Genomic DNA, 11,703 nt, shown 5'->3' on the forward strand with positions numbered 1-11,703 from the left:
CAGTGTTTCCTGGGTGCCATTCTGTTCTAGGCATGGTCTGTTAATGTTTGCCTTCACACACTCTTCTTGGTGACAAGTCCAAGGTTCACCTGCCAGAAAGTAGGCAGGCAGAACAGAAACCCTGGGGGCTGGACTTGGGAGACATGTCCCCTTAAACTTTACATTTGGAAATCCTAATCCCAAAACAGAATTAGGAGGTGAGCCTGTAGGTCATTAGGTCCTGAGGATCCTAATTACAGAGGTCAGAGAGAGCCCTCAGCCCTGCTACCATGTAAGGAGCCACGAGAGAGCTGCCATCCATGAGCCAAGAAGTTGGCCCTCTCCAGACACCAAATCATTTACACCTTAGTCTTGGACTCCTCAGACTCTAGAACTGTCAAACTTCTGTTTATAAGCCACCCAGCTTGGCTCAAACAGACTAAGACTAGTCTATTAATAAGATAATAAACAGGAAATACCTCAGGAATTAAGAGCTTTGAAGAAACAAGTCAGAACAAGTGAACAGACCATTCAAGGAATGCCATTTCAGTGGAAAAGATAATCAAGCTAGCCAGGCGCTGGTGGCTCATCCCTGTAATCCTAGCTACTCAGGAGGCTAAGATCTGAGGGTCGTGGTTCAAAGCCAGCCTGGGCAGGAAAGTCCGTGAAACTCTTATCTCCAATAAATCACCAGAAAACCGGAAGTGGTGCTGTATCTCAAGTGGTAGAGCACTCGCCTTGAGCTGAAGAGCTGAGGGACAGCGCTCAGGCCCAGAGTTCAAGCCCCAAGACCAACCAAGTAAAATAAAATAAGCTGTTTGAACAAAGCCCTGAATAAAATGATGAGGCAATCAATAGACAAAGGTGGGATGAAGGACTAGAAACAATGGACAGAGCCCAGGTGAGAATCAGGCCACTGAAGAAGAGCAAGAAACATGGTGGAGCCTGGAAGACAAGCTGGAGAAAGACTCAGACCAGAAGCCACTGAGGTGGGACTGGAAAAAAACAACAAGAGGTCCTGGAGTGGAACAGGAAGCCCACTTACTGAGAGAGCGGGTCCTAGCACATTGGAAGGACTTCAGGGCCAGGGGTCAATAAGTACTCACATTTAGCCAACTTGCTCTATTGTGTGTGAGCCTCAAAAGTATGCAGAATGAAAGAAGCCAAATACAAGTGGCCATGCAAAGATGGAAAACATCCAGCTTGCAAATTATGTGGCCCTTGAAATCAGTTGATATATGGCAGGTACATTGGGTGCATGTATGCTTCTCCTTGGCTGCCTACAGCTGTCTGCCTGCCTGTGTACTTCTTATAGCCCTCAAATGACATTCTAAATACCCAAATAGCTAGTGACAGAACAGAGGTTCTCCACTCCTGATCCATGTGGGTGAAATGTTCCGGAAAAGCAATTCTCAAATGACAGGATGTAGAGCAAGGAGTTAAGGGCCGAGATGACATTAACTGCATACAAAGGGTCTCACTTGGAGGGATGAAACTTTCAGAACTGGATCAAGACAATGGGCAACCTAGTAAATTTACCACCATGGAATATTCACTTGATGGGAGAAGTTTGTGTATAGAAATATACTTAAGTGAAAATATCAAACAGAGTAAAAGAAAAAGCAAATAAAGTTCTGTGGGTACGCATCATCCAGCAATCACCCCCTGGAGAGTTGCAGTGTCATGTGGGAAAGACAGGTGACCAGGAGCAATTGAGATAAAAAGCTTACATATCAGCCTTGGGCAGGCAGGACAGGGCTATTTGAAAGAGTCCCTGTGTCAGTTCATATCTGAAGGCAAAGCTGTCCATCTCCCCTCTCTTCTATGGAGTTTTCTCCTTCCATCAAAAGTGAACTCTTCAAATCTCTGTCCTGAGAGTGTGCCCTGCCTCACATGGCTGGCTTCACTGCATCCAGGAGCCCAGAGCCTCCTGTAGACCCAGGGCTGCAGCACTGAGACAGCCACGGGACACCAGACAAGCTGGCTTGGTTACCATAAAGTACAAATCTCTTGGTTTACCTACTGAGCAAGAGATAGTGTTTGGGTAGCCCTCTGTGGAAGTTAACAATGTCAAATAAACCTAGGAATTCTAAACAAACTTATTTAAGGGTGACATGTTTGTTCTTTTAAAAGAAACTTTTGCATGTAGTTGATCATGAAAATAAACTTTTTGTAGTGTCACTGCATTAAAGGATTTGGTAAGTTATCAAAGAAAAGTTTCTAACCACTGGAGTTAACATGAAAACAAGATCATCTTAAAATATAACAATCCTGCTGGACATTGGTGGCTCACACCTCTAATTCTTGCTACTCAGGAGGCTAAGATATGAGAATCATGGTTGGAAGCCATCTGGACAGGAAAGTCCTTGAGATTATTATCTCCAGTTAACCACCCCCCCCACACACACACACAAGCAAAATCCCTATTTCCAGAGACATGATGGAAGTTAACAGAGGCAACAGTATGTCCCATTCCCCAGGACCTTCAAGGGGCACAGTAATTGACAGTTTTCCATTGAACTCAGCCACTGACACCTCATTCCCCAAAGGTGTAAAAATAAAAAAGAAGCTTCCTTTGATTCATTGAAGGCAGCTGCTAAATGCAAATGTCTTGAAGAGGAAGGTGGGAGGAGGGGAGAAGCTTCATCCTTTGCCAGCAAGTGCACTTTTGAGTTATTTTGCTGTTTCCCAGTGAATCTCAAGGCTGTGAGAGATCGTGGCACTTGAAGAGGGTTTAAGATTTGTTAGGGAGAACACAGGAGGTATTGCTGGGTGGTGTTTCAGAATGTAAATCAGGGAAGAGATACTACAAAGAAAGTTTTCCTGCCTCTTAATCTTGCTCTTGGTGTCCCAGCGCAGGAGAGCTTTGCATAGCCTTACTTGTCACTCAAAGGTCTACCCCTAACAGTCTCACATTGTCAAACTCCCTGACTGAGAGCTCTGGACCCATCTTAAGTGATGAGAAAGAAAAACCATTAACACATAGGAATCAGATGAATACTGACTCCATTATATAATACATTGTCCCAAGCACTATATTATTTTATCTCCAAAAAACCCTCAAAGTTTCCGTTAGTAATATTTTGCAATATTTTTCAATTGTTGCAAAATAAATGTTGCATGTAATTTTTTAAACTTTGCAATTCAGAAAAGAAGAGCTGCTTTGCAAGTGCAGAGTTCCATATGCTTTGCATCCAATTTCTCCAATGGTGACATCTTCCATTGTCTTAGTGCTGTATAATTACCAAACCTAGAAACTGTCATTGATCTATAGCACTATTCATTAATTCATACTCCTTATGTACATTTCTTATTTTCTCACTGACTGTCCTTTTTCTACCTCTAAGGCTAGCTGTGCACTTGTCATTATTCCTTGATCTCCTCCGATCTGTGACAGTGCCTCTTTTAATGATCATGATACCTTGAAAGAACACTGGTCATTTATTATGTAGAATATCCCTTATTTTGAGTGTCTGATGTCTTCTCATAACTGATTAAGGTTATATATTTTGATAAGAATGTCCCATGTCAGGTTGTGTGCCTTTCCTAGCAGACACAAGGAGTTGGTGTGTTTCATCACTGATAACAATTAGGATCAGGTGGCTAACATGATATTGTCACTGGATTTTGGTATGCAAGTTAAGGAACCAGAATGTTCTTAGTCTCATTGAGGAAAAAAAATCAAGGATAGACAGAGAGGAGATGTTAACAGGTTTACTGATGCAAAGCAAAGCAAATGTTCACTCCAAATAGGAGAGTGGGAAGGCTCAAGGAAAACATGCTAGGAGTCCCAAGACCTCAAGCTTCTATTAGGGTCTGCAAACATGGAGATGGTCATTCCTGTAAACCTAGGTTATGTGTCTTTACCTCTCCTACATATTGGGTGGAAGTTTGGGTTTGGGGCAGACACACTGGAGTTGTTCTCTTCTGAAGACTACAAGGCTGTGGGTCCACAGGACCTACCATAACCCATGAGTCATTCCATGAATGTCAGACAGACAGGATGATGTCTAAATCAGCATCCAATCATGAAGATTCCCACATCACCACCTGACTCCCTGATCAATATCCACCCAGTTCCTCCACAAAGTGACAACCCCCTTCTAAAATGACCATATAACTTATTAAGAGTAACATTTGGCTGAATTATGATTCATAAGCACCACTTTGGAGGAAAGCATTTGATACAAATTATAACAGAAGATATCTACAAAAAGAGTTTCTGTACTCCTACCTCAAATAGCCCTTGCCATCCACTAAGGCCAGAATATGTCTTGATTTTTGTTGTTGTTGTTGTTAAATCCAGTTCTAACCAAATTGTACCAAATCTACCTTCTGTGTTTCAAATGTATCCACTTTACTCCTTTTCATGCTTCCCAATCTGTCTTTCTGACTCTTGAGTTTGATTCTTCTCCAATTCTATCTTCTTATTGACTCCAGTTCTTGAAAATGCAAGCCACATGAGGTTGTCTCTGCTCCAGCCTTCAGTGGCTTCTCCCTGCCTTGGCAGCAGTTTTCTCTACAGCAAAGCAAGAATGGGCCCTCTGGAATGAATGGGTGAGCAATTGATCCCCTGGGGAGTTGAACAAATTAATCTCCCAGGGACAAACCAGAACCACCTGGAAGCTTGTTAAAACTGCAATTGCAGGGAGACCTGCCCACAGAGATTCTGACTCCGCAGGAGGTGCTGGAATCAGGACTTTTACTAGCTTTCCAGGTGACTGATGGTAATAGAGAAAGAATCACCCATTTAAACACCTATTTTTAATTTTTTTCCTTTATTTTCTAACTTTCTGCAATGCTGTATCAATCCTGCTGTGACTTGTAAATGTATTTAAAATACATTACTTAAAATCAGCTAGAGGCAGACACAGGTAGCTCATAACTGTGATCCTAACTACTCTGGAGGCTAAGATCTGAGGATGGAGATTCAAAGCCAACCCAGACAGGAAAGTTCTTGAGACACTTATCCCCAATTAATCATCAAAAAGTGAGAGAAGGAGTTGTGGTTTAAGTGGCAGAATGCCAGTCTTGAGCATAAAAAGCTCAGAGACAGTACCCAAGCCCAAGTACTGGCATGCATGCATACATACATACATACATACACACATACATACATACATACATACTTACATACATACATATGTGAAACCAGGTAAATATAAAGTCTTGGCATATTTTAATGTCTGTTGAATTTGTACATCTTACAAGAATGTTATTACTATTCTTGTGTGTGTGTGTGCACACGCGCGTGCGCATGCACGTGTGGTTATGCCAGTCATGGGCCGTGAATTCAGGGTCTGGCTACTGTCCTGGAGCCTTTTGTGCACAAGGCTAGTGCTCTACCACATGAGCCACAGTTCCACTTCCAATTTTTTGTTGATTAATTGGAGATAAGAGTCTCACAGACTTTTCTGCCCAGGTTGGCTTTGAACCACAATCCTCAGATTGCAGTCTCCTGAATGCTAAGACTACAGACATGAGCCACAGATGCCCACCGATTATTACTGTTCTTACCAAAAAAGGTGAACATTTTATTTCCTAAGACCAAATTTAATTCCCTAGTGGTGTGTATGATCATCACATGGAGTTCTTTTTAAAGTATTAAGACTTGAACTCAGAGCCTCATGCTCACTCCACTTGCTTACTCAACTAGAGTTCTTTCACTTGAGCCACTCCTCCAGCCCTGTTTTTTGGAGATGGAAGCCTTACAAACTCTTCTGGCCTGGCTGGCTTTGAATTTCAATCCTCTTGAAAAGCCTCCTGAACAGCTAGCATCCAGCTATAAAGTCCTGTTATAGAGATTCCACACTCCACCAGTGTGGGGCAAAAAGGCACATATCAAACTCTGGTCTGAGCAGGGCAGTGTGATGGATCGGAGGCATAGGAAACAATTCCTCTCACATACTCCTGAGTTTGAAAGACAAATACAGTCCACCTACTTCCAAATATGTCTATATACTCATTCTCAATAGTGTCAAGTTGAAACAAAAATTAAGCTCTTTTGAATTAGAGCTATAGCCCCGAGGTCGAGTGCTTGCCTAGAATGCACAAGACCCTGGATTTGATCTCCATACAGTCAAAACAAAAAAAAGTTGTCAGAAATCCCCAAGTCCCTATATCCAACTTGTGAAAACCTTGGCTAATTCCCACCGTAACCCTTAACCCCATTGTTTTCTCTTAAACAAGATCTTATGGTTTAAACCACAGTGGCCTGAAACTTGCTATGTAGGAGACTGGCCTTAAATTTATAATCCACCTGCTGCAGCCCTCCCTCACCCCCTGCCGAGTACTGGGATTACAGGCTTTGCACCACCTTGCCTGGACTCTCATTTTTAAGATAGCAAAATACATTTTCCACTAGTGACATTTAAAGTTCAGGGCTGGGGATATGTAGCTCATTGGCACTGGCCCAGCATGTGGGAGGCCCTGAGTTCTATCCCCAGCACCTCAAAAGAAATTAAAGTTCAAATTGAATATATAATGTGAACAAATATTTTATCTTCCAGAAAAATAATAGGAGTGGCATTTAACTAGACTTTGTTATAGGCAATCCTGCACCTGCCTCCACTTCTCCTGGTCTTGTAGGTTTTTCTAGCAAACACTGTGGTGCACTGCTGATGCAGAAAAAGCAGCGTGGGAGAAGAGGGGTTTTGGCACATTCTGGTCCAGTCCCTAAACTCCTCTGCCAAGTCAGAACCACTGCACAGGGCCACACTCAACTAGAGAAGTTTTGTTAACTTTTCTTTTGACAAATGTAAGTGTGTACAAAGCTGTAAGACTTGAAGTTTTAGATCTACAACAGAATTAAAGATGTTCAAAGCCTAGTGCCAGTGGCTTACACCTGTAATCCTAGCTACTGAAAAGATGGAGAGTTGAGGATCAAGGTTCAAAGCCAGCCTGGGCAGAAAAGTTCAGGAGATTCTTATCTCTAATTAACCACCAAAAAACCGGAAGTAGCACTGATGCTCAAAGTAGTAGAATGCTAGCCCTGAGTGAAAAACTCAGGGACAATGCCCCAGCCCTGAGTTCAAGCTCCATGACCACCACCAACAACAAAATAAAAAGGGACAGAGATTTCCCTATTGTTCACATAACCCTCATGCCTAGCTTTTTCTATTAACAATCTTTCTCTCAGAGGTGTAGTTGCTATAACTGATGAACCATTATTATCTAGAACCCCTAGCTGACATTCAGGACCTTGGAAATCATCTATGCCTCATTTTTCCCCCACCAAAACCCCTGGCAACTACTTGCATTTTTACTGTCTCCATAGGTTTTTCTTTACTCAGAATGCCATATCCTTGGAATTATACAACTATAGCCTTTTCAGTTTGGCTTCTTTCACTTAGTAATATACTTTCAACTTTCCTGGATCTTTTCATGGCTTCAGGACTCATTTCTTTTTACTGCTGAATGATATTCCACTGTCCAGGTACCACAAGTTTGTCTACTCATCTACTGAAAGAACGTCTTGGTTTTGTTCAAGCTTTAGTAATTAGGAAGAAATTGCATTCAACATCTGTGTGCAGATTTTTGTGGGCGTAAGATTTTTTAAATTAAATATGTTTAAACTGTTATTATAAAGGTGATATACAGAGGGGTCACCAGTTTATAAGTCAGGTAATGAGTACATTTCTTTTGGACAATATCACCCCTTTCTTCCCTCTCCAAGTTTTTCCTTCCAGTCCCCACCCGCAGCTAGATAGTTCATTTTCAGCATAGTGTCTACTAAAGTTCTTAATGCCTTTGAATATGTACCAGAGTACAACTGTTTATTGGCAGGAGAACATTTAGTTTTTCAGGAAAGCTTCATACTGAAGTAGAGAGTGTGAGACCTTCGACAGTGCTAATGTTAAACAAATATCCAGACATTATAGTTGGACTAGGGTTATGGCTGAAGTGGTAGACCACATATCTAGCAAACACAAGGCCTTGAATTCAAACTCCAGTACTGCTTTTTAAAGTCATTATATCTAATTGTCAATCTATCCATCTGTGGTTAAGAGAATTGCTGCACAGAAGAAATTGCAACTTCAGCCCTGGCTGGTTCACAGTGATCATGGTAGGGGCATGATGTGTATGTGGGAAAACTGTCCGTGATCTGATGTACTCTCTTTGCTATTATTTCAACACAGTACTTGAATGCTTACAGCAATAAGGCAAGAGAAAGAAGTAACAGTGTGAAAATAGAAAAAGAAGAGGTCAAATGGTCCCTGTTTGCAGATGATATGATACTACACAGACCCTAAAGATTACACACACACACACACACACACACACACACACACACACACACACACACACACACACACACAATTTTGGCAAAGTAGTAGAGGATGAAATTAACACAGAAAAATAGTAGTTTTCTCTATGCCAAAATTAGTAGGCTGAGAAAGACATCAGGAAAATAATTTCAATCCCATTAGCCTCAAAAACATTAAATGCTCAGGACAAACCTTAATTTTGGAAGTGACCACCTCTACAATGAAAACTACGAAACACTGAAGAAAGAAGATGGAAACGCCTCCCCTGTTTATCAAAGATCAGAAAATTGTAATGGCTATACTACCAAAAGTTATCTATAGATTCAATCTGATCGCTATAGAAAAACTAGATCCCTATTCCTCACATTTTACAAATATCAATGAACTTTAAGACATGAAACTCTGAAACTAGTATAGGAAAGGATAAGACTTGAAGCAAGCAACTACCTTCTGAATAGGAAATAAGTCATGACAAAATGAGATTGCATCAGTTTAGAAATCTTCTGCACATCAAAGAAAACAATACCATATTGAAGAGACAGACTAAAGAATGAGAGAAAATTTGCAAGTTATTCAGATAAATTAGTAATATTCAAAACATAGAAAGAGCTCAAAAAATAAACACCAAAAAATCCAATTAGTAAATGGCAAATTAGTTTTCAAAAAGTACAAGTGGTGAAAAAAAAAATACATAAAATTCCACCATCCTTAGCCATAAAGGAAATGCAAATCAAATTGACATTGAGATTTCTTTTTTTTCTTTGTTTAACCTCACATCCCTTCCCAGCCACCCCCCCCCACCTCCCCCCCCCCCCCCCCCCCGGCACCAACGTTGTAAAGCTCATTTTCGACATGACAACTTGTACTTCTCATTGTTGCAACAGGTCCACCTGTATCCTTAAACGACTTGTTTTTCCCCATCTCTTCCACAAGTTATACTGACATCAAATATAGTGAAAGCAGAGGTTATACTGTGGGGGAGGGACATACAAAGCAACAAAGAGATAATCTTATAAATGCGTTAGAAACACATGCATGAAAGAAAAAAAACATTAAAATACATATCTAAGTGTTCATTTTCCTAACATCACATTATCTGACCTTTTCTGCTTGACTCATACCTATACTAGATATTGCAAATAAGGGAAACCATGAGACCTATGTTTCTTTGGGCCTGGCTTACTTCACTTAATATAATTTTTTTTCCAAGCCTTTCCATTTCCTAACAAATAGAGCAATGTCATTCTTTCTGATGGAGGCATAGAATTCCATTGTGTATATATACCACATTTTCTTGATCCATTCATCTACTGAGGGGCATCTGGGTTGGTTCCATATCTTAACTATGGTAAATAATGCTGCAATAAACATAGTTGTGCTGGTAGCTTTAGTGTGGTCTTGTTTGTAAACATCTGGGTAAATGCCCAAAAGTGGGATTGCTGGGTCATAGGGGAGCTCTATGTGAAGTCTTTTCAGGAACCTCCATACTGCTTTCCAAAGTGGTTGAACAAGTTTACACTCCCACCAACAATGCATAAGGTTCCCTTCTGTCCACATCCCCTCCAGCATCTGTTGTTGTTAGAGTTCTTGATTTTTGCCATTCTAACTGGAGTGAGGTGGTATCTCAATGTTGTTTTGATTTGCATTTTTTTATGACATTGAGATTTCATCTTACCTTGGTCAGAATAGTTATCATCAAGAAAACAAACAATAACTCAGGAGTCAAAGGATCATGGTTCAAAACAGGAAAGCAGGCAGAAAAGTTGTGAGACTCTTATCTTCAATTAACCACTAAAAAGCCAGAAATGGAGCTATGGCTTAACTGGTCAAAGGGCAACATTGAATGAAAAAGCAAAGGGACAATGCCCAAGCCCTGAGTTCAAGGCACAGTACTGGAATAGCAGGGTCATCTTTCTTTTGCCTCATTATTTTTGCCAAGATGTCTAGTGCTATATTAAGAGTGGTTAAAGTAGACATCCTTATCTCAATGTTGTTTTGATTTGCATTTCTTTTATGGCTAGGGATGTTGAACATTTCTTCATGTGTCTATTGGCCATCCTTCTTTCTTCTTCAGAGAAGTTTCTCTTTAAGTCTTTCGTCCACTTATTTATTGGGCAGTTGTTTCTTTGAGGATTTGTTGTTGGGTGGTTTAATTTTTTGAGTTCCAAGTATATTTTAGATATGAGACCCTTGTCCGTTGTATGGCTAGTAAAGATCTTCTCCCAATCCGTGGGCTTTCTATTGATCTTGCTAGCTATGTCATTTGCCCTGCAGAAGCTCTGCAACCTTATGCAATCCCATTTGTCCAACCTTTCTTTGATTTGTTGTGCTTCCGGGTCTCTAGGTCCCATGGTTTCCCTTATTTGCAATATCTAGTATAGGTATGAGTCAAGCGGAAAAGGTCAGATAATGTGATGTTAGGAAAATGAACCCTTAAATATGTATTTTAATGTTTTCGTTTCTTTCATGCATGTGTTTCTAACGCATTTATAAGATTATCTCTTTGTTGCTTTGTATGTCCCTCCCCCACAGTGGAACTCCCACTTTCACTATATTTGATGTCAGTATAACATGTGGAGGAGATGGGGACAAACAAGTCGTTTAAGGATTCAGGTGGACCTGTTGCAACAATGAGAAGTACAAAATGTCATGTCAAAACCAACTTTACAATGTCAGTGTGTGGGGGGAGGGGGGTATAATTGGGTGGGGGAAGGGGGGAGGCTGGGAAGGGAGGTGAAGGGTAAACAAAGGAGGAGGCTGCAATGCTTGGTAAGAAATGCATGCATTATCCTGCCCATGTAATTGTAGCCCCTCTGTACAGTATGTTCTCAAATAAAATTAAAAAAAAAAGTAGACATCCTTGTCTTATTCCAGATATGAAAGAAAATGTTTTCAGCTTTTTCCCATTTCATGTAATATTTGCTGTAGATTTCAAAAACATAGCCCTGTAGTATTTTGAGATATATTCTACTTTGTTGTGGGTTAACACAAAGAAAGGTTATGTCACATTAAAGGCTTTTTCTGCAATTATTGAGATGATTTTATGACTGTTGTCCTTCATTCTGTCCGTGTATTGTATCACAAGTATTGATTTAGGTGTAACAAACTATTCTTGCATCCCTGGGATGAATTTCACTAGGTCATGGTATGCAATCTTGTTGATGTCCTGTTTAATTTGGTTTGGTAGATGTTTACAATTTCAAGTTCAATGATTTCAATATCTCTGCCATGATTAGTTCTATACTTGCTCTAATGCTGCTAATTGTGTGTGTGTGTGTGTGTGTATGAGAGAGACAGAGAGACAGACAGAGACAGACAGAGAGTGAGCGAGTGTGAATTTACTTTGTAGGCTTTGTCGAAGTATGCTATATTTTCTTTAATAGTATGACATGATGTAGCAAGTGGAAGAACCTGCCATAAATAAGTACTTAGCAATGTAGTAAAAAAGTGAGCCATG

Source organism: Dipodomys merriami, unplaced genomic scaffold (genome assembly GCF_024711535.1).
Source record: "Dipodomys merriami isolate MVZ:Mamm:240054 unplaced genomic scaffold, mDipMer1.0.p SCAF_8, whole genome shotgun sequence".
In the NCBI taxonomy this organism is placed as follows: domain Eukaryota; kingdom Metazoa; phylum Chordata; class Mammalia; order Rodentia; family Heteromyidae; genus Dipodomys; species Dipodomys merriami.